This window comes from Nelusetta ayraudi, unplaced genomic scaffold (genome assembly GCF_046127955.1).
Source record: "Nelusetta ayraudi isolate G7.1 ecotype Tasmania unplaced genomic scaffold, CSIRO-AGI_Nayr_v1 ptg000031l, whole genome shotgun sequence".
Lineage (NCBI taxonomy): Eukaryota > Metazoa > Chordata > Actinopteri > Tetraodontiformes > Monacanthidae > Nelusetta > Nelusetta ayraudi.
The window spans coordinates 1005001-1006446 of record NW_027466081.1 but is presented as its reverse complement, the minus strand read 5'-3'; positions in this window follow the sequence as shown (position 1 = coordinate 1006446).

Here is a 1446-nt window from a genome sequence, read left to right as displayed (position 1 = left end):
AGAGCCGTGGGCCCATGCTGGCCGCATGTGTGTGCCCAGCCGGAGGCTCTGGTCCTGGGCCGCGCTGCCTCCCACACTGGGGTACGGCTGGGGCTGAGTGGGAGGGATGAGTTGGTGAGTTGAGTGAGTCAGCCCGCTGCTGCGGAGCCCTTAGACCGGTGACCGCCGATAGTCTTCTCCCTGCCAGATTTCAAAGAAGCATAAAAGTTTTATTATGAGCTGCGAGATTCTGAGAGGAGGAAAGACACTAAGTTTGATCTCGAGGTTCAAGCCAGAACCCCGAGAACACAACGGTATGGCGCGCACGTGTGTGTTTTCTTCTCTTGGCTATGCTTCCAATAGTGGTTTTGTGTTTTGCCAGTGAGCTACTTTGAAGGAGTCGATGGCTCCAATTAGGTTGGTTAGTCCAGGGATGTTCGCTTTTCCAAAACACATTTCTGGAACTGCTCGTATAAAAAGATAATACGTTGTTGTCATCACTCATCAGTGAAGCTACAGACTTCCGATAAGAAAAGTCTTCAGCGCCGTATGAACTAAAATGGAAGCTTGATGAAGCAGCTGGGCTTTTTGGAGATTTTTCTGCGCAGAAAAAATATTCTTTGATTTCTTTTATCCAAAACTCCAGAAATATTGGATTTTCAATTTGGCCGTGCTGCTTTTGTGGCGCTTTGAGTGAAATCGTTTTACGCCGCACATAACAATACGGATGTATTACACGATCACATTCCAGTCTCCCATTTTCTATCAGTCCAGAGACAGATGGCAGCATAAGACTCAGCTCCATCTGCTGGGACTACTTGTATTCTCTCACTGAAAGATGCTACTGGAGTGGGGGGAAAAGATGTGTTGTGCGTTCATTTAGTCTTCTATGTTCTTTGACATCCTCACAGCTTCTCCTTTTGAGTAGCTGTAGACCATTCGCTACTACATGACCATACAGCTTCATCAGATGGGGCTACAGTAAAACACAAAATACAACAGTATGTAATATTACCAGCTATCCAATGTTTGCTTTTGAAAATGATCTCTGTTCTGAGCCCCATTTCCGAGGTACAGTTTTACAGAAAAAGAAGAAATATCCCAAATTTGTCAAAGAGGATCTTGTGACGTCCAGAAGAAACATTGTTGCAGATTTTTTTCTTCTTCTTTTTTTCTTGTTGAGAACCAGCAGCGTCATCTCGTTCCATGATGTAGAATCAAGAGGTCGGCCCTCAGAGTTTGAGGTCAAGCTTGGGGGACACAGCGACGCAGGGAGCTCACAGTAAGGAGAGCCAATGCGGGCTGGGCTGGGCTGAGCGGGCCTCTCTGATCGTGGAATGCGGTTCTCCCGGAAATCCAAAGGGAGTCCACCAGTCTGGGTCAGGGGCAGCTGAGGCAACGGGAACACCCCAGGAGCGTGGAGACGCGTTAAGATCAGGTGGTGGGAAATGCTGGCGGGGCGGCGCT